Below are 22,288 nucleotides of genomic sequence, written 5' to 3'. Positions count from 1 at the left end.
ATGTACCTTCATAGGAATGAGTTGTGTAGTCAAATAAATGCTCATTTAGGCTTCAGGAGGTCAACCTGAACTAAATACATGTTGAAATGTGTGCATAAGTCCTTTGGTTTAGGCGTGACACTCATTTTCAGTTTTTATTGCTTTAAATGCACTTTCAGTCCGAGTTGAGCCGTTTTTTTACTTTGAATGTATCTTCATAGGAATAAGTTGTGTAGTCAAATTAATGCTCATTTAGGCTTCAGAATGTCAACCTGAACTAAATACATGTTGAAATGTGTGCATAAGTCCTTTGGTTTAGGCGTGACACTCATTTTCAGTTTTTATTGCTTTAAATGCACTTTCAGGCCTAGTTGAGCACGTTTTGTGACTTTGAATGTACCTTCATAGGAATGAGTTGTGTAGTCAAATTAATGCTCATTTAGGCTTCAGGAGGTCAACCTGAACTAAATACATGTTGAAATGTGTGCATAAGTCCTTTGGTTTAGGCGTGACACCCATTTTCAGTTTTTATTGCTTTAAATGCACTTTCAGTCCGAGTTGAGCCCGTTTTTTTACTTTGAATGTATCTTCATAGGAATAAGTTGTGTAGTCAAATTAATGCTCATTTAGGCTTCAGGAGGTCAACCTGAACTAAATACATGTTGAAATGTGTGCATAAGTCCTTTGGTTTAGGCGTGACACTCATTTTCAGTTTTTATTGCTTTAAATGCACTTTCAGGCCTAGTTGAGCACGTTTTGTGACTTTGAATGTACCTTCATAGGAATGAGTTGTGTAGTCAAATTAATGCTCATTTAGGCTTCAGGAGGTCAACCTGAACTAAATACATGTTGAAATGTGTGCATAAGTCCTTTGGTTTAGGCGTGACACTCATTTTCAGTTTTTATTGCTTTAAATGCACTTTCAGTCCGAGTTGAGCCCGTTTTTTTACTTTGAATGTTCCTTCATAGGAATAAGTTGTGTAGTCAAATTAATGCTCATTTAGGCTTCAGGAGGTCAACCTGAACTAAATACATGTTGAAATGTGAGCATAAGTCCTTTGGTTTAGGCGTGACACTCATTTTCAGTTTTTATTGCTTTAAATGCACTTTCAGTCCGAGTTGAGCCCGTTTTTTTACTTTGAATGTATCTTCATAGGAATAAGTTGTGTAGTCAAATTAATGCTCATTTAGGCTTCAGAATGTCAACCTGAACTAAATACATGTTGAAATGTGTGCATAAGTCCTTTGGTTTAGGCGTGACACTCATTTTCAGTTTTTATTGCTTTAAATGCACTTTCAGGCCTAGTTGAGCACGTTTTGTGACTTTGAATGTACCTTCATAGGAATGAGTTGTGTAGTCAAATTAATGCTCATTTAGGCTTCAGGAGGTCAACCTGAACTAAATACATGTTGAAATGTGTGCATAAGTCCTTTGGTTTAGGCGTGACACTCATTTTCAGTTTTTATTGCTTTAAATGCACTTTCAGTCCGAGTTGAGCCCGTTTTTTTACTTTGAATGTATCTTCATAGGAATAAGTTGTGTAGTCAAATTAATGCTCATTTAGGCTTCAGGAGGTCAACCTGAACTAAATACATGTTGAAATGTGTGCATAAGTCCTTTGGTTTAGGCGTGACACTCATTTTCAGTTTTTATTGCTTTAAATGCACTTTCAGTCCGAGTTGAGCCCGTTTTTTTACTTTGAATGTATCTTCATAGGAATAAGTTGTGTAGTCAAATTAATGCTCATTTAGGCTTCAGGAGGTCAACCTGAACTAAATACATGTTGAAATGTGTGCATAAGTCCTTTGGTTTAGGCGTGACACTCATTTTCAGTTTTTATTGCTTTAAATGCACTTTCAGGCCTAGTTGAGCACGTTTTGTGACTTTGAATGTACCTTCATAGGAATGAGTTGTGTAGTCAAATTAATGCTCATTTAGGCTTCAGGAGGTCAACCTGAACTAAATACATGTTGAAATGTGTGCATAAGTCCTTTGGTTTAGGCGTGACACTCATTTTCAGTTTTTATTGCTTTAAATGCACTTTCAGTCCGAGTTGAGCCCGTTTTTTTACTTTGAATGTTCCTTCATAGGAATAAGTTGTGTAGTCAAATTAATGCTCATTTAGGCTTCAGGAGGTCAACCTGAACTAAATACATGTTGAAATGTGAGCATAAGTCCTTTGGTTTAGGCGTGACACTCATTTTCAGTTTTTATTGCTTTAAATGCACTTTCAGTCCGAGTTGAGCCCGTTTTTTTACTTTGAATGTATCTTCATAGGAATAAGTTGTGTAGTCAAATTAATGCTCATTTAGGCTTCAGAATGTCAACCTGAACTAAATACATGTTGAAATGTGTGCATAAGTCCTTTGGTTTAGGCGTGACACTCATTTTCAGTTTTTATTGCTTTAAATGCACTTTCAGGCCTAGTTGAGCACGTTTTGTGACTTTGAATGTACCTTCATAGGAATGAGTTGTGTAGTCAAATTAATGCTCATTTAGGCTTCAGGAGGTCAACCTGAACTAAATACATGTTGAAATGTGTGCATAAGTCCTTTGGTTTAGGCGTGACACTCATTTTCAGTTTTTATTGCTTTAAATGCACTTTCAGTCCGAGTTGAGCCCGTTTTTTTACTTTGAATGTATCTTCATAGGAATAAGTTGTGTAGTCAAATTAATGCTCATTTAGGCTTCAGGAGGTCAACCTGAACTAAATACATGTTGAAATGTGTGCATAAGTCCTTTGGTTTAGGCGTGACACTCATTTTCAGTTTTTATTGCTTTAAATGCACTTTCAGGCCTAGTTGAGCACGTTTTGTGACTTTGAATGTACCTTCATAGGAATGAGTTGTGTAGTCAAATTAATGCTCATTTAGGCTTCAGGAGGTCAACCTGAACTAAATACATGTTGAAATGTGTGCATAAGTCCTTTGGTTTAGGCGTGACACTCATTTTCAGTTTTTATTGCTTTAAATGCACTTTCAGTCCGAGTTGAGCCCGTTTTTTTACTTTGAATGTTCCTTCATAGGAATAAGTTGTGTAGTCAAATTAATGCTCATTTAGGCTTCAGGAGGTCAACCTGAACTAAATACATGTTGAAATGTGAGCATAAGTCCTTTGGTTTAGGCGTGACACTCATTTTCAGTTTTTATTGCTTTAAATGCACTTTCAGTCCGAGTTGAGCCCGTTTTTTTACTTTGAATGTATCTTCATAGGAATAAGTTGTGTAGTCAAATTAATGCTCATTTAGGCTTCAGAATGTCAACCTGAACTAAATACATGTTGAAATGTGTGCATAAGTCCTTTGGTTTAGGCGTGACACTCATTTTCAGTTTTTATTGCTTTAAATGCACTTTCAGGCCTAGTTGAGCACGTTTTGTGACTTTGAATGTACCTTCATAGGAATGAGTTGTGTAGTCAAATTAATGCTCATTTAGGCTTCAGGAGGTCAACCTGAACTAAATACATGTTGAAATGTGTGCATAAGTCCTTTGGTTTAGGCGTGACACTCATTTTCAGTTTTTATTGCTTTAAATGCACTTTCAGTCCGAGTTGAGCCCGTTTTTTTACTTTGAATGTATCTTCATAGGAATAAGTTGTGTAGTCAAATTAATGCTCATTTAGGCTTCAGGAGGTCAACCTGAACTAAATACATGTTGAAATGTGTGCATAAGTCCTTTGGTTTAGGCGTGACACTCATTTTCAGTTTTTATTGCTTTAAATGCACTTTCAGTCCGAGTTGAGCCCGTTTTTTTACTTTGAATGTATCTTCATAGGAATAAGTTGTGTTGTCAAATTAATGCTCATTTAGGCTTCAGGAGGTCAACCTGAACTAAATACATGTTGAAATGTGTGCATAAGTCCTTTGGTTTAGGCGTGACACTCATTTTCAGTTTTTATTGCTTTAAATGCACTTTCAGTCCGAGTTGAGCCGTTTTTTTACTTTGAATGTATCTTCATAGGAATAAGTTGTGTAGTCAAATTAATGCTCATTTAGGCTTCAGAATGTCAACCTGAACTAAATACATGTTGAAATGTGTGCATAAGTCCTTTGGTTTAGGCGTGACACTCATTTTGAGTTTTTATTGCTTTAAATGCACTTTCAGGCCTAGTTGAGCACGTTTTGTGACTTTGAATGTACCTTCATAGGAATGAGTTGTGTAGTCAAATTAATGCTCATTTAGGCTTCAGGTGGTCAACCTGAACTAAATACATGTTGAAATGTGTGCATAAGTCCTTTGGTTTAGGCATGACACTCATTTTCAGTTTTTATTGCTTTAAATGCACTTTCAGGCCTAGTTGAGCACGTTTTGTGACTTTGAATGTACCTTCATAGGAATGAGTTGTGTAGTCAAATTAATGCTCATTTAGGCTTCAGGAGGTCAACCTGAACTAAATACATGTTGAAATGTGTGCATAAGTCCTTTGGTTTAGGCGTGACACTCATTTTCAGTTTTTATTGCTTTAAATGCACTTTCAGTCCGAGTTGAGCCCGTTTTTTTACTTTGAATGTTCCTTCATAGGAATAAGTTGTGTAGTCAAATTAATGCTCATTTAGGCTTCAGGAGGTCAACCTGAACTAAATACATGTTGAAATGTGTGCATAAGTCCTTTGGTTTAGGCGTGACACTCATTTTCAGTTTTTATTGCTTTAAATGCACTTTCAGTCCGAGTTGAGCCCGTTTTTTTACTTTGAATGTATCTTCATAGGAATAAGTTGTGTAGTCAAATTAATGCTCATTTAGGCTTCAGAATGTCAACCTGAACTAAATACATGTTGAAATGTGTGCATAAGTCCTTTGGTTTAGGCGTGACACTCATTTTCAGTTTTTATTGCTTTAAATGCACTTTCAGGCCTAGTTGTGCACGTTTTGTGACTTTGAATGTACCTTCATAGGAATGAGTTGTGTAGTCAAATTAATGCTCATTTAGGCTTCAGGAGGTCAACCTGAACTAAATACATGTTGAAATGTGTGCATAAGTCCTTTGGTTTAGGCGTGATACTCATTTTCAGTTTTTATTGCTTTAAATGCACTTTCAGTCCGAGTTGAGCCCGTTTTTTTACTTTGAATGTATCTTCATAGGAATAAGTTGTGTAGTCAAATTAATGCTCATTTAGGCTTCAGGAGGTCAACCTGAACTAAATACATGTTGAAATGTGTGCATAAGTCCTTTGGTTTAGGCGTGACACTCATTTTCAGTTTTTATTGCTTTAAATGCACTTTCAGGCCTAGTTGAGCACGTTTTGTGACTTTGAATGTACCTTCATAGGAATGAGTTGTGTAGTCAAATTAATGCTCATTTAGGCTTCAAGGGTCAACCTGAACTAAATACATGTTGAAATGTGTGCATAAGTCCTTTGGTTTAGGCGTGACACTCATTTTCAGTTTTTATTGCTTTAAATGCACTTTCAGTCCGAGTTGAGCCGTTTTTTTACTTTGAATGTATCTTCATAGGAATAAGTTGTGTAGTCAAATTAATGCTCATTTAGGCTTCAGAATGTCAACCTGAACTAAATACATGTTGAAATGTGTGCATAAGTCCTTTGGTTTAGGCGTGACACTCATTTTCAGTTTTTATTGCTTTAAATGCACTTTCAGGCCTAGTTGAGCACGTTTTGTGACTTTGAATGTACCTTCATAGGAATGAGTTGTGTAGTCAAATTAATGCTCATTTAGGCTTCAGGAGGTCAACCTGAACTAAATACATGTTGAAATGTGTGCATAAGTCCTTTGGTTTAGGCGTGACACTCATTTTCAGTTTTTATTGCTTTAAATGCACTTTCAGTCCGAGTTGAGCCGTTTTTTTACTTTGAATGTATCTTCATAGGAATAAGTTGTGTAGTCAAATTAATGCTCATTTAGGCTTCAGAATGTCAACCTGAACTAAATACATGTTGAAATGTGTGCATAAGTCCTTTGGTTTAGGCGTGACACTCATTTTCAGTTTTTATTGCTTTAAATGCACTTTCAGGCCTAGTTGAGCACGTTTTGTGACTTTGAATGTACCTTCATAGGAATGAGTTGTGTAGTCAGATTAATGCTCATTTAGGCTTCAGGAGGTCAACCTGAACTAAATACATGTTGAAATGTGTGCATAAGTCCTTTGGTTTAGGCGTGACACTCATTTTCAGTTTTTATTGCTTTAAATGCACTTTCAGTCCGAGTTGAGCCGTTTTTTTACTTTGAATGTATCTTCATAGGAATAAGTTGTGTAGTCAAATTAATGCTCATTTAGGCTTCAGAATGTCAACCTGAACTAAATACATGTTGAAATGTGTGCATAAGTCCTTTGGTTTAGGCGTGACACTCATTTTCAGTTTTTATTGCTTTAAATGCACTTTCAGGCCTAGTTGAGCACGTTTTGTGACTTTGAATGTACCTTCATAGGAATGAGTTGTGTAGTCAAATTAATGCTCATTTAGGCTTCAGGAGGTCAACCTGAACTAAATACATGTTGAAATGTGTGCATAAGTCCTTTGGTTTAGGCGTGACACTCATTTTCAGTTTTTATTGCTTTAAATGCACTTTCAGTCCGAGTTGAGCCCGTTTTTTTACTTTGAATGTATCTTCATAGGAATAAGTTGTGTAGTCAAATTAATGCTCATTTAGGCTTCAGGAGGTCAACCTGAACTAAATACATGTTGAAATGTGTGCATAAGGCCTTTGGTTTAGGCACGACACTCATTTTGAGTTTTTATGGCTTTAAATGCATTTTCAGGCCGAGTAGAGCACGTTTTTTTACTTTGAATGTATCTTCATAGGAATAAGTTGTGTAGTCAAATTAATGCTCATTTAGGCTTCAGGACGTCAACCTGAACTAAATACATGTTGAAATGTGTGCATAAGTCCTTTGGTTTAGGCGTGACACTCATTTTCAGTTTTTATTGCTTTAAATGCACTTTCAGTCCGAGTTGAGCCCGTTTTTTTACTTTGAATGTATCTTCATAGGAATAAGTTGTGTAGTCAAATTAATGGTGATTTAGGCTTCAGGAGGTCAACCTGAACTAAATACATGTTGAAATGTGTGCATAAGTCCTTTGGTTTAGGCGTGACACTCATTTTGAGTTTTTATTGCTTTAAATGCACTTTCAGGCCTAGTTGAGCACGTTTTGTGACTTTGAATGTACCTTCATAGGAATTAGTTGTGTAGTCAAATTAATGCTCATTTAGGCTTCAGGAGGTCAACCTGAACTAAATAAATGTTGAAATGTGTGCATAAGTCATTTGGTCTAGGCGTGACACTCATTATGAACCATTGATGAAAATAAGTTTTATTTTTAAAAAAGCCAAAAAATGTGAAAGGGACGAAATTACAAATGTCCTGTGTGTTTCACATAGAGTACATACAGGCCAGTGATCCCGCTCCCTCTCTTTCTCTGTGACACACACGCTTCCGAGCGCGCCAGCACGCAGCAAGCACACACACAAACGCACGCACACACACTCACACAAACGTACGCACAGACGAGCACGTATCGTAAAAAACACACCAACGATGATTTAGATCAAAGAAACACTCACACATGTATGGGCACACGATCACGCGCGCGCAAACACACACACAAACTCATGAGAGGCACACACATCCGCACACGCTACGCATGTAAACAACATTTGGACACTGATTGAAGATCAAAGACTAACCCACGTGGAAGACTGAAAGATGCACAGCCAATCACCTAGGCTTTGCATCTTTTCACCTCCCCCTGCTCTCACACCACGTGGGCTAGATCCACTCGGGCTGTCATTGGTGGACGTCGTCGGTGTCAGAACAAATCAAGTGAAAGCAAAAGTTAAAACCTCTGAGTAATTCGTCATTTTTATCCGAATACAGTACTTTTTTGGGGGGGGGGTGCGCACAACACACACACGCACGCACCCACACAAACACACACAAACACAAGCACACACTTACACACTCTCACACACGCACGCACACATACACTAGCAGGCATCGGAAACAACACTTTAGACGTTGAAATGTGTGCAGACGTCCTTTGGTTTAGGCATGACACTCAATTTTAGTTTTTATTGATTCAAATGCATTTTCAGACAGAGCAGGGCACTTACTGACTTTGAATGTATCTTCATGGGAATGAGTTGTGTGATCAAATTAATGCTCATTTAGGCTTCAGGAGGTCAACCTAAACTAAATACATGTTGAAATGTGTGCATAAGTCCTTTGATTTAGGCGTGAAACTCATTTTGAGATTTTATTGCTTTAAATGCACTTTCAGGCCTAGTTGAGCCCGTTTTTTTACTTTGAATGTACCTTCATAGGAATGAGTTGTGTAGTCAAATTAATGCTCATTTAGGCTTCAGGAGGTCAACCTGAACTAAATACATGTTGAAATGTGTGCATAAGTCCTTTGGTTTAGGCGTGACACTCATTTTGAGTTTTTATTGCTTTAAATGCACTTTCAGGCCTAGTTGAGCACGTTTTGTGACTTTGAATGTACCTTCATAGGAATGAGTTGTGTAGTCAAATTAATGCTCATTTAGGCTTCAGGAGGTCAACCTGAACTAAATACATGTTGAAATGTGTGCATAAGTCCTTTGGTTTAGGCGTGACACTCATTTTCAGTTTTTATTGCTTTAAATGCACTTTCAGTCCGAGTTGAGCCCGTTTTTTTACTTTGAATGTATCTTCATAGGAATAAGTTGTGTAGTCAAATTAATGCTCATTTAGGCTTCAGGAGGTCAACCTGAACTAAATACATGTTGAAATGTGTGCATAAGGCCTTTGGTTTAGGCACGACACTCATTTTGAGTTTTTATGGCTTTAAATGCATTTTCAGGCCGAGTAGAGCACGTTTTTTTACTTTGAATGTATCTTCATAGGAATAAGTTGTGTAGTCAAATTAATGCTCATTTAGGCTTCAGGACGTCAACCTGAACTAAATACATGTTGAAATGTGTGCATAAGTCCTTTGGTTTAGGCGTGACACTCATTTTCAGTTTTTATTGCTTTAAATGCACTTTCAGTCCGAGTTGAGCCCGTTTTTTTACTTTGAATGTATCTTCATAGGAATAAGTTGTGTAGTCAAATTAATGGTGATTTAGGCTTCAGGAGGTCAACCTGAACTAAATACATGTTGAAATGTGTGCATAAGTCCTTTGGTTTAGGCGTGACACTCATTTTGAGTTTTTATTGCTTTAAATGCACTTTCAGGCCTAGTTGAGCACGTTTTGTGACTTTGAATGTACCTTCATAGGAATTAGTTGTGTAGTCAAATTAATGCTCATTTAGGCTTCAGGAGGTCAACCTGAACTAAATAAATGTTGAAATGTGTGCATAAGTCATTTGGTCTAGGCGTGACACTCATTATGAACCATTGATGAAAATAAGTTTTATTTTTAAAAAAGCCAAAAAATGTGAAAGGGACGAAATTACAAATGTCCTGTGTGTTTCACATAGAGTACATACAGGCCAGTGATCCCGCTCCCTCTCTTTCTCTGTGACACACACGCTTCCGAGCGCGCCAGCACGCAGCAAGCACACACACAAACGCACGCACACACACTCACACAAACGTACGCACAGACGAGCACGTATCGTAAAAAACACACCAACGATGATTTAGATCAAAGAAACACTCACACATGTATGGGCACACGATCACGCGCGCGCAAACACACACACAAACTCATGAGAGGCACACACATCCGCACACGCTACGCATGTAAACAACATTTGGACACTGATTGAAGATCAAAGACTAACCCACGTGGAAGACTGAAAGATGCACAGCCAATCACCTAGGCTTTGCATCTTTTCACCTCCCCCTGCTCTCACACCACGTGGGCTAGATCCACTCGGGCTGTCATTGGTGGACGTCGTCGGTGTCAGAACAAATCAAGTGAAAGCAAAAGTTAAAACCTCTGAGTAATTCGTCATTTTTATCCGAATACAGTACTTTTTTTGGGGGGGGGTGCGCACAACACACACACGCACGCACCCACACAAACACACACAAACACAAGCACACACTTACACACTCTCACACACGCACGCACACATACACTAGCAGGCATCGGAAACAACACTTTAGACGTTGAAATGTGTGCAGACGTCCTTTGGTTTAGGCATGACACTCAATTTTAGTTTTTATTGATTCAAATGCATTTTCAGACAGAGCAGGGCACTTACTGACTTTGAATGTATCTTCATGGGAATGAGTTGTGTGATCAAATTAATGCTCATTTAGGCTTCAGGAGGTCAACCTAAACTAAATACATGTTGAAATGTGTGCATAAGTCCTTTGATTTAGGCGTGAAACTCATTTTGAGATTTTATTGCTTTAAATGCACTTTCAGGCCTAGTTGAGCCCGTTTTTTTACTTTGAATGTACCTTCATAGGAATGAGTTGTGTAGTCAAATTAATGCTCATTTAGGCTTCAGGAGGTCAACCTGAACTAAATACATGTTGAAATGTGTGCATAAGTCCTTTGGTTTAGGCGTGACACTCATTTTGAGTTTTTATTGCTTTAAATGCACTTTCAGGCCTAGTTGAGCACGTTTTGTGACTTTGAATGTACCTTCATAGGAATGAGTTGTGTAGTCAAATTAATGCTCATTTAGGCTTCAGGAGGTCAACCTGAACTAAATACATGTTGAAATGTGTGCATAAGTCCTTTGGTTTAGGCGTGACACTCATTTTCAGTTTTTATTGCTTTAAATGCACTTTCAGTCCGAGTTGAGCCGTTTTTTTACTTTGAATGTATCTTCATAGGAATAAGTTGTGTAGTCAAATTAATGCTCATTTAGGCTTCAGAATGTCAACCTGAACTAAATACATGTTGAAATGTGTGCATAAGTCCTTTGGTTTAGGCGTGACACTCATTTTGAGTTTTTATTGCTTTAAATGCACTTTCAGGCCTAGTTGAGCACGTTTTGTGACTTTGAATGTACCTTCATAAGAATGAGTTGTGTAGTCAAATTAATGCTCATTTAGGCTTCAGGAGGTCAACCTGAAATAAATACATGTTGAAATGTGTGCATAAGTCCTTTGGTTTAGGCGTGACACTCATTTTCAGTTTTTATTGCTTTAAATGCACTTTCAATCCGAGTTGAGCCCGTTTTTTTACTTTGAATGTTCCTTCATATGAATGAGTTGTGTAGTCAAATTAATGCTCATTTAGGCTTCAGGAGGTCAACCTGAACTAAATACATGTTGAAATGTGTGCATAAGTCCTTTGGTTTAGGCGCGACACTCATTTTGAGTTTTTATTGCTTTAAATGCATTTTCAGGCCGAGTAGAGCACGTTTTTTTACTTTGAATGTATCTTCATAGGAATAAGCTGTGTAGTCAAATTAATGCTCATTTAGGCTTCAGGACGTCAACCTGAACTAAATACATGTTGAAATGTGTGCATAAGTCCTTTGGTTTAGGCGTGACACTCATTTTCAGTTTTTATTGCTTTAAATGCACTTTCAGGCCTAGTTGAGCACGTTTTGTGACTTTGAATGTACCTTCATAGGAATGAGTTGTGTAGTCAAATTAATGCTCATTTAGGCTTCAGGAGGCAACCTGAACTAAATACATGTTGAAATGTGTGCATAAGTCCTTTGGTTTAGGCGTGACACTCATTTTCAGTTTTTATTGCTTTAAATGCACTTTCAGTCCGAGTTGAGCCCGTTTTTTTACTTTGAATGTTCCTTCATAGGAATAAGTTGTGTAGTCAAATTAATGCTCATTTAGGCTTCAGGAGGTCAACCTGAACTAAATACATGTTGAAATGTGTGCATAAGTCCTTTGGTTTAGGCGTGACACTCATTTTCAGTTTTTATTGCTTTAAATGCACTTTCAGGCCTAGTTGTGCACGTTTTGTGACTTTGAATGTACCTTCATAGGAATGAGTTGTGTAGTCAAATTAATGCTCATTTAGGCTTCAGGAGGTCAACCTGAACTAAATACATGTTGAAATGTGTGCATAAGTCCTTTGGTTTAGGCGTGACACTCATTTTCAGTTTTTATTGCTTTAAATGCACTTTCAGTCCGAGTTGAGCCCGTTTTTTTACTTTGAATGTATCTTCATAGGAATAAGTTGTGTAGTCAAATTAATGCTCATTTAGGCTTCAGGAGGTCAACCTGAACTAAATACATGTTGAAATGTGTGCATAAGTCCTTTGGTTTAGGCGTGACACTCATTTTCAGTTTTTATTGCTTTAAATGCACTTTCAGGCCTAGTTGAGCACGTTTTGTGACTTTGAATGTACCTTCATAGGAATGAGTTGTGTAGTCAAATTAATGCTCATTTAGGCTTCAAGGGTCAACCTGAACTAAATACATGTTGAAATGTGTGCATAAGTCCTTTGGTTTAGGCGTGACACTCATTTTCAGTTTTTATTGCTTTAAATGCACTTTCAGTCCGAGTTGAGCCGTTTTTTTACTTTGAATGTATCTTCATAGGAATAAGTTGTGTAGTCAAATTAATGCTCATTTAGGCTTCAGAATGTCAACCTGAACTAAATACATGTTGAAATGTGTGCATAAGTCCTTTGGTTTAGGCGTGACACTCATTTTCAGTTTTTATTGCTTTAAATGCACTTTCAGGCTTAGTTGAGGACGTTTTGTGACTTTGAATGTACCTTCATAGGAATGAGTTGTGTAGTCAAATTAATGCTCATTTAGGCTTCAGGAGGTCAACCTGAACTAAATACATGTTGAAATGTGTGCATAAGTCCTTTGGTTTAGGCGTGACACTCATTTTCAGTTTTTATTGCTTTAAATGCACTTTCAGTCCGAGTTGAGCCGTTTTTTTACTTTGAATGTATCTTCATAGGAATAAGTTGTGTAGTCAAATTAATGCTCATTTAGGCTTCAGAATGTCAACCTGAACTAAATACATGTTGAAATGTGTGCATAAGTCCTTTGGTTTAGGCGTGACACTCATTTTCAGTTTTTATTGCTTTAAATGCACTTTCAGGCCTAGTTGAGCACGTTTTGTGACTTTGAATGTACCTTCATAGGAATGAGTTGTGTAGTCAGATTAATGCTCATTTAGGCTTCAGGAGGTCAACCTGAACTAAATACATGTTGAAATGTGTGCATAAGTCCTTTGGTTTAGGCGTGACACTCATTTTCAGTTTTTATTGCTTTAAATGCACTTTCAGTCCGAGTTGAGCCCGTTTTTTTACTTTGAATGTATCTTCATAGGAATAAGTTGTGTAGTCAAATTAATGCTCATTTAGGCTTCAGGAGGTCAACCTGAACTAAATACATGTTGAAATGTGTGCATAAGTCCTTTGGTTTAGGCGTGACACTCATTTTCAGTTTTTATTGCTTTAAATGCACTTTCAGTCCGAGTTGAGCCCGTTTTTTTACTTTGAATGTATCTTCATAGGAATAAGTTGTGTAGTCAAATTAATGCTCATTTAGGCTTCAGGAGGTCAACCTGAACTAAATACATGTTGAAATGTGTGCATAAGTCCTTTGGTTTAGGCGTGACACTCATTTTCAGTTTTTATTGCTTTAAATGCACTTTCAGGCCTAGTTGAGCACGTTTTGTGACTTTGAATGTACCTTCATAGGAATGAGTTGTGTAGTCAAATTAATGCTCATTTAGGCTTCAGGAGGTCAACCTGAACTAAATACATGTTGAAATGTGTGCATAAGTCCTTTGGTTTAGGCGTGACACTCATTTTCAGTTTTTATTGCTTTAAATGCACTTTCAGTCCGAGTTGAGCCCGTTTTTTTACTTTGAATGTTCCTTCATAGGAATAAGTTGTGTAGTCAAATTAATGCTCATTTAGGCTTCAGGAGGTCAACCTGAACTAAATACATGTTGAAATGTGAGCATAAGTCCTTTGGTTTAGGCGTGACACTCATTTTCAGTTTTTATTGCTTTAAATGCACTTTCAGTCCGAGTTGAGCCCGTTTTTTTACTTTGAATGTATCTTCATAGGAATAAGTTGTGTAGTCAAATTAATGCTCATTTAGGCTTCAGAATGTCAACCTGAACTAAATACATGTTGAAATGTGTGCATAAGTCCTTTGGTTTAGGCGTGACACTCATTTTCAGTTTTTATTGCTTTAAATGCACTTTCAGGCCTAGTTGAGCACGTTTTGTGACTTTGAATGTACCTTCATAGGAATGAGTTGTGTAGTCAAATTAATGCTCATTTAGGCTTCAGGAGGTCAACCTGAACTAAATACATGTTGAAATGTGTGCATAAGTCCTTTGGTTTAGGCGTGACACTCATTTTCAGTTTTTATTGCTTTAAATGCACTTTCAGTCCGAGTTGAGCCCGTTTTTTTACTTTGAATGTATCTTCATAGGAATAAGTTGTGTAGTCAAATTAATGCTCATTTAGGCTTCAGGAGGTCAACCTGAACTAAATACATGTTGAAATGTGTGCATAAGTCCTTTGGTTTAGGCGTGACACTCATTTTCAGTTTTTATTGCTTTAAATGCACTTTCAGGCCTAGTTGAGCACGTTTTGTGACTTTGAATGTACCTTCATAGGAATGAGTTGTGTAGTCAAATTAATGCTCATTTAGGCTTCAGGAGGTCAACCTGAACTAAATACATGTTGAAATGTGTGCATAAGTCCTTTGGTTTAGGCGTGACACTCATTTTCAGTTTTTATTGCTTTAAATGCACTTTCAGTCCGAGTTGAGCCCGTTTTTTTACTTTGAATGTTCCTTCATAGGAATAAGTTGTGTAGTCAAATTAATGCTCATTTAGGCTTCAGGAGGTCAACCTGAACTAAATACATGTTGAAATGTGAGCATAAGTCCTTTGGTTTAGGCGTGACACTCATTTTCAGTTTTTATTGCTTTAAATGCACTTTCAGTCCGAGTTGAGCCCGTTTTTTTACTTTGAATGTATCTTCATAGGAATAAGTTGTGTAGTCAAATTAATGCTCATTTAGGCTTCAGAATGTCAACCTGAACTAAATACATGTTGAAATGTGTGCATAAGTCCTTTGGTTTAGGCGTGACACTCATTTTCAGTTTTTATTGCTTTAAATGCACTTTCAGGCCTAGTTGAGCACGTTTTGTGACTTTGAATGTACCTTCATAGGAATGAGTTGTGTAGTCAAATTAATGCTCATTTAGGCTTCAGGAGGTCAACCTGAACTAAATACATGTTGAAATGTGTGCATAAGTCCTTTGGTTTAGGCGTGACACTCATTTTCAGTTTTTATTGCTTTAAATGCACTTTCAGTCCGAGTTGAGCCCGTTTTTTTACTTTGAATGTATCTTCATAGGAATAAGTTGTGTAGTCAAATTAATGCTCATTTAGGCTTCAGGAGGTCAACCTGAACTAAATACATGTTGAAATGTGTGCATAAGTCCTTTGGTTTAGGCGTGACACTCATTTTCAGTTTTTATTGCTTTAAATGCACTTTCAGTCCGAGTTGAGCCCGTTTTTTTACTTTGAATGTATCTTCATAGGAATAAGTTGTGTTGTCAAATTAATGCTCATTTAGGCTTCAGGAGGTCAACCTGAACTAAATACATGTTGAAATGTGTGCATAAGTCCTTTGGTTTAGGCGTGACACTCATTTTCAGTTTTTATTGCTTTAAATGCACTTTCAGTCCGAGTTGAGCCGTTTTTTTACTTTGAATGTATCTTCATAGGAATAAGTTGTGTAGTCAAATTAATGCTCATTTAGGCTTCAGAATGTCAACCTGAACTAAATACATGTTGAAATGTGTGCATAAGTCCTTTGGTTTAGGCGTGACACTCATTTTGAGTTTTTATTGCTTTAAATGCACTTTCAGGCCTAGTTGAGCACGTTTTGTGACTTTGAATGTACCTTCATAGGAATGAGTTGTGTAGTCAAATTAATGCTCATTTAGGCTTCAGGTGGTCAACCTGAACTAAATACATGTTGAAATGTGTGCATAAGTCCTTTGGTTTAGGCATGACACTCATTTTCAGTTTTTATTGCTTTAAATGCACTTTCAGGCCTAGTTGAGCACGTTTTGTGACTTTGAATGTACCTTCATAGGAATGAGTTGTGTAGTCAAATTAATGCTCATTTAGGCTTCAGGAGGTCAACCTGAACTAAATACATGTTGAAATGTGTGCATAAGTCCTTTGGTTTAGGCGTGACACTCATTTTCAGTTTTTATTGCTTTAAATGCACTTTCAGTCCGAGTTGAGCCCGTTTTTTTACTTTGAATGTTCCTTCATAGGAATAAGTTGTGTAGTCAAATTAATGCTCATTTAGGCTTCAGGAGGTCAACCTGAACTAAATACATGTTGAAATGTGTGCATAAGTCCTTTGGTTTAGGCGTGACACTCATTTTCAGTTTTTATTGCTTTAAATGCACTTTCAGTCCGAGTTGAGCCCGTTTTTTTACTTTGAATGTATCTTCATAGGAATAAGTTGTGTAGTCAAATTAATGCTCATTTAGGCTTCAGAATGTCAACCTGAACTAAATACATGTTGAAATGTGTGCATAAGTCCTTTGGTTTAGGCGTGACACTCATTTTCAGTTTTTATTGCTTTAAATGCACTTTCAGGCCTAGTTGTGCACGTTTTGTGACTTTGAATGTACCTTCATAGGAATGAGTTGTGTAGTCAAATTAATGCTCATTTAGGCTTCAGGAGGTCAACCTGAACTAAATACATGTTGAAATGTGTGCATAAGTCCTTTGGTTTAGGCGTGATACTCATTTTCAGTTTTTATTGCTTTAAATGCACTTTCAGTCCGAGTTGAGCCCGTTTTTTTACTTTGAATGTATCTTCATAGGAATAAGTTGTGTAGTCAAATTAATGCTCATTTAGGCTTCAGGAGGTCAACCTGAACTAAATACATGTTGAAATGTGTGCATAAGTCCTTTGGTTTAGGCGTGACACTCATTTTCAGTTTTTATTGCTTTAAATGCACTTTCAGGCCTAGTTGAGCACGTTTTGTGACTTTGAATGTACCTTCATAGGAATGAGTTGTGTAGTCAAATTAATGCTCATTTAGGCTTCAAGGGTCAACCTGAACTAAATACATGTTGAAATGTGTGCATAAGTCCTTTGGTTTAGGCGTGACACTCATTTTCAGTTTTTATTGCTTTAAATGCACTTTCAGTCCGAGTTGAGCCGTTTTTTTACTTTGAATGTATCTTCATAGGAATAAGTTGTGTAGTCAAATTAATGCTCATTTAGGCTTCAGAATGTCAACCTGAACTAAATACATGTTGAAATGTGTGCATAAGTCCTTTGGTTTAGGCGTGACACTCATTTTCAGTTTTTATTGCTTTAAATGCACTTTCAGGCCTAGTTGAGCACGTTTTGTGACTTTGAATGTACCTTCATAGGAATGAGTTGTGTAGTCAAATTAATGCTCATTTAGGCTTCAGGAGGTCAACCTGAACTAAATACATGTTGAAATGTGTGCATAAGTCCTTTGGTTTAGGCGTGACACTCATTTTCAGTTTTTATTGCTTTAAATGCACTTTCAGTCCGAGTTGAGCCGTTTTTTTACTTTGAATGTATCTTCATAGGAATAAGTTGTGTAGTCAAATTAATGCTCATTTAGGCTTCAGAATGTCAACCTGAACTAAATACATGTTGAAATGTGTGCATAAGTCCTTTGGTTTAGGCGTGACACTCATTTTCAGTTTTTATTGCTTTAAATGCACTTTCAGGCCTAGTTGAGCACGTTTTGTGACTTTGAATGTACCTTCATAGGAATGAGTTGTGTAGTCAGATTAATGCTCATTTAGGCTTCAGGAGGTCAACCTGAATTAAATACATGTTGAAATGTGTGCATAAGTCCTTTGGTTTAGGCGTGACACTCATTTTCAGTTTTTATTGCTTTAAATGCACTTTCAGTCCGAGTTGAGCCGTTTTTTTACTTTGAATGTATCTTCATAGGAATAAGTTGTGTAGTCAAATTAATGCTCATTTAGGCTTCAGAATGTCAACCTGAACTAAATACATGTTGAAATGTGTGCATAAGTCCTTTGGTTTAGGCGTGACACTCATTTTCAGTTTTTATTGCTTTAAATGCACTTTCAGGCCTAGTTGAGCACGTTTTGTGACTTTGAATGTACCTTCATAGGAATGAGTTGTGTAGTCAAATTAATGCTCATTTAGGCTTCAGGAGGTCAACCTGAACTAAATACATGTTGAAATGTGTGCATAAGTCCTTTGGTTTAGGCGTGACACTCATTTTCAGTTTTTATTGCTTTAAATGCACTTTCAGTCCGAGTTGAGCCCGTTTTTTTACTTTGAATGTATCTTCATAGGAATAAGTTGTGTAGTCAAATTAATGCTCATTTAGGCTTCAGGAGGTCAACCTGAACTAAATACATGTTGAAATGTGTGCATAAGGCCTTTGGTTTAGGCACGACACTCATTTTGAGTTTTTATGGCTTTAAATGCATTTTCAGGCCGAGTAGAGCACGTTTTTTTACTTTGAATGTATCTTCATAGGAATAAGTTGTGTAGTCAAATTAATGCTCATTTAGGCTTCAGGACGTCAACCTGAACTAAATACATGTTGAAATGTGTGCATAAGTCCTTTGGTTTAGGCGTGACACTCATTTTCAGTTTTTATTGCTTTAAATGCACTTTCAGTCCGAGTTGAGCCCGTTTTTTTACTTTGAATGTATCTTCATAGGAATAAGTTGTGTAGTCAAATTAATGGTGATTTAGGCTTCAGGAGGTCAACCTGAACTAAATACATGTTGAAATGTGTGCATAAGTCCTTTGGTTTAGGCGTGACACTCATTTTGAGTTTTTATTGCTTTAAATGCACTTTCAGGCCTAGTTGAGCACGTTTTGTGACTTTGAATGTACCTTCATAGGAATTAGTTGTGTAGTCAAATTAATGCTCATTTAGGCTTCAGGAGGTCAACCTGAACTAAATAAATGTTGAAATGTGTGCATAAGTCATTTGGTCTAGGCGTGACACTCATTATGAACCATTGATGAAAATAAGTTTTATTTTTAAAAAAGCCAAAAAATGTGAAAGGGACGAAATTACAAATGTCCTGTGTGTTTCACATAGAGTACATACAGGCCAGTGATCCCGCTCCCTCTCTTTCTCTGTGACACACACGCTTCCGAGCGCGCCAGCACGCAGCAAGCACACACACAAACGCACGCACACACACTCACACAAACGTACGCACAGACGAGCACGTATCGTAAAAAACACACCAACGATGATTTAGATCAAAGAAACACTCACACATGTATGGGCACACGATCACGCGCGCGCAAACACACACACAAACTCATGAGAGGCACACACATCCGCACACGCTACGCATGTAAACAACATTTGGACACTGATTGAAGATCAAAGACTAACCCACGTGGAAGACTGAAAGATGCACAGCCAATCACCTAGGCTTTGCATCTTTTCACCTCCCCCTGCTCTCACACCACGTGGGCTAGATCCACTCGGGCTTTCATTGGTGGACGTCGTCGGTGTCAGAACAAATCAAGTGAAAGCAAAAGTTAAAACCTCTGAGTAATTCGTCATTTTTATCCGAATACAGTACTTTTTTTGGGGGGGGGTGCGCACAACACACACACGCACGCACCCACACAAACACACACAAACACAAGCACACACTTACACACTCTCACACACGCACGCACACATACACTAGCAGGCATCGGAAACAACACTTTAGACGTTGAAATGTGTGCAGACGTCCTTTGGTTTAGGCATGACACTCAATTTTAGTTTTTATTGATTCAAATGCATTTTCAGACAGAGCAGGGCACTTACTGACTTTGAATGTATCTTCATGGGAATGAGTTGTGTGATCAAATTAATGCTCATTTAGGCTTCAGGAGGTCAACCTAAACTAAATACATGTTGAAATGTGTGCATAAGTCCTTTGATTTAGGCGTGAAACTCATTTTGAGATTTTATTGCTTTAAATGCACTTTCAGGCCTAGTTGAGCCCGTTTTTTTACTTTGAATGTACCTTCATAGGAATGAGTTGTGTAGTCAAATTAATGCTCATTTAGGCTTCAGGAGGTCAACCTGAACTAAATACATGTTGAAATGTGTGCATAAGTCCTTTGGTTTAGGCGTGACACTCATTTTGAGTTTTTATTGCTTTAAATGCACTTTCAGGCCTAGTTGAGCACGTTTTGTGACTTTGAATGTACCTTCATAGGAATGAGTTGTGTAGTCAAATTAATGCTCATTTAGGCTTCAGGAGGTCAACCTGAACTAAATACATGTTGAAATGTGTGCATAAGTCCTTTGGTTTAGGCGTGACACTCATTTTCAGTTTTTATTGCTTTAAATGCACTTTCAGTCCGAGTTGAGCCCGTTTTTTTACTTTGAATGTATCTTCATAGGAATAAGTTGTGTAGTCAAATTAATGCTCATTTAGGCTTCAGGAGGTCAACCTGAACTAAATACATGTTGAAATGTGTGCATAAGGCCTTTGGTTTAGGCACGACACTCATTTTGAGTTTTTATGGCTTTAAATGCATTTTCAGGCCGAGTAGAGCACGTTTTTTTACTTTGAATGTATCTTCATAGGAATAAGTTGTGTAGTCAAATTAATGCTCATTTAGGCTTCAGGACGTCAACCTGAACTAAATACATGTTGAAATGTGTGCATAAGTCCTTTGGTTTAGGCGTGACACTCATTTTCAGTTTTTATTGCTTTAAATGCACTTTCAGTCCGAGTTGAGCCCGTTTTTTTACTTTGAATGTATCTTCATAGGAATAAGTTGTGTAGTCAAATTAATGGTGATTTAGGCTTCAGGAGGTCAACCTGAACTAAATACATGTTGAAATGTGTGCATAAGTCCTTTGGTTTAGGCGTGACACTCATTTTGAGTTTTTATTGCTTTAAATGCACTTTCAGGCCTAGTTGAGCACGTTTTGTGACTTTGAATGTACCTTCATAGGAATTAGTTGTGTAGTCAAATTAATGCTCATTTAGGCTTCAGGAGGTCAACCTGAACTAAATAAATGTTGAAATGTGTGCATAAGTCATTTGGTCTAGGCGTGACACTCATTATGAACCATTGATGAAAATAAGTTTTATTTTTAAAAAAGCCAAAAAATGTGAAAGGGACGAAATTACAAATGTCCTGTGTGTTTCACATAGAGTACATACAGGCCAGTGATCCCGCTCCCTCTCTTTCTCTGTGACACACACGCTTCCGAGCGCGCCAGCACGCAGCAAGCACACACACAAACGCACGCACACACACTCACACAAACGTACGCACAGACGAGCACGTATCGTAAAAAACACACCAACGATGATTTAGATCAAAGAAACACTCACACATGTATGGGCACACGATCACGCGCGCGCAAACACACACACAAACTCATGAGAGGCACACACATCCGCACACGCTACGCATGTAAACAACATTTGGACACTGATTGAAGATCAAAGACTAACCCACGTGGAAGACTGAAAGATGCACAGCCAATCACCTAGGCTTTGCATCTTTTCACCTCCCCCTGCTCTCACACCACGTGGGCTAGATCCACTCGGGCTGTCATTGGTGGACGTCGTCGGTGTCAGAACAAATCAAGTGAAAGCAAAAGTTAAAACCTCTGAGTAATTCGTCATTTTTATCCGAATACAGTACTTTTTTTGGGGGGGGGGGGTGCGCACAACACACACACGCACGCACCCACACAAACACACACAAACACAAGCACACACTTACACACTCTCACACACGCACGCACACATACACTAGCAGGCATCGGAAACAACACTTTAGACGTTGAAATGTGTGCAGACGTCCTTTGGTTTAGGCATGACACTCAATTTTAGTTTTTATTGATTCAAATGCATTTTCAGACAGAGCAGGGCACTTACTGACTTTGAATGTATCTTCATGGGAATGAGTTGTGTGATCAAATTAATGCTCATTTAGGCTTCAGGAGGTCAACCTAAACTAAATACATGTTGAAATGTGTGCATAAGTCCTTTGATTTAGGCGTGAAACTCATTTTGAGATTTTATTGCTTTAAATGCACTTTCAGGCCTAGTTGAGCCCGTTTTTTTACTTTGAATGTACCTTCATAGGAATGAGTTGTGTAGTCAAATTAATGCTCATTTAGGCTTCAGGAGGTCAACCTGAACTAAATACATGTTGAAATGTGTGCATAAGTCCTTTGGTTTAGGCGTGACACTCATTTTGAGTTTTTATTGCTTTAAATGCACTTTCAGGCCTAGTTGAGCACGTTTTGTGACTTTGAATGTACCTTCATAGGAAAGAGTTGTGTAGTCAAATTAATGCTCATTTAGGCTTCAGGAGGTCAACCTGAACTAAATACATGTTGAAATGTGTGCATAAGTCCTTTGGTTTAGGCGTGACACTCATTTTCAGTTTTTATTGCTT

This window comes from Hippocampus zosterae, chromosome 2 (assembly GCF_025434085.1).
Source record: "Hippocampus zosterae strain Florida chromosome 2, ASM2543408v3, whole genome shotgun sequence".
Classification (NCBI taxonomy): Eukaryota; Metazoa; Chordata; class Actinopteri; order Syngnathiformes; family Syngnathidae; genus Hippocampus; species Hippocampus zosterae.
This window is presented reverse-complemented; position numbering follows the sequence as displayed.